The following is a 539-nucleotide window of genomic DNA, read 5'->3' on the forward strand; positions in this document are numbered from 1 at the left end:
GGCATGTGGTGCTGGGGGATCGAACCGCGGTCCCTGTGCTTTGCTAAGCTTGTTCTAAGTAGGTGCTTTAGACCACTGAGCCATCTCACCAGCCCAAGCTTAACTATTAATTGGCTTCTCAGAAGATGAAAAGCCCAATTCGGGCTACTTCCTACTTAAAAAATGCTAAGGAGCCAGGCATAATGTGTGTCTCTGTAGTCCCAGCTACTCAGGAGGGTGAGGCAGGAGGATCATTCAAGACCAACTGAAGTTGGCCTGAGGAAAACAAAATTACATGAGAGTATAACAGGAATGTAGAATAAGGATACGTACACTGATTGATGATTTTATGAAATGAAAGTAGTCATACAGGCCAAGCATCATGGCACACACTGTCATCCTAGCACTTAGAAGGCTGAGGCAGAAAGATTACTGTGAATTCGAGGTCATCCTGGACTACACGGTGATACACTGTCTCAAAAAAACAAAAACAAAAACAAAAACCAAAGGAAGTACCCACATACCCACATACCCAACATCCAGTTGAGAAAACAGAACAT

This window comes from Octodon degus, unplaced genomic scaffold (genome assembly GCF_000260255.1).
Source record: "Octodon degus isolate 3935 unplaced genomic scaffold, OctDeg1.0 scaffold00163, whole genome shotgun sequence".
Classification (NCBI taxonomy): domain Eukaryota; kingdom Metazoa; phylum Chordata; class Mammalia; order Rodentia; family Octodontidae; genus Octodon; species Octodon degus.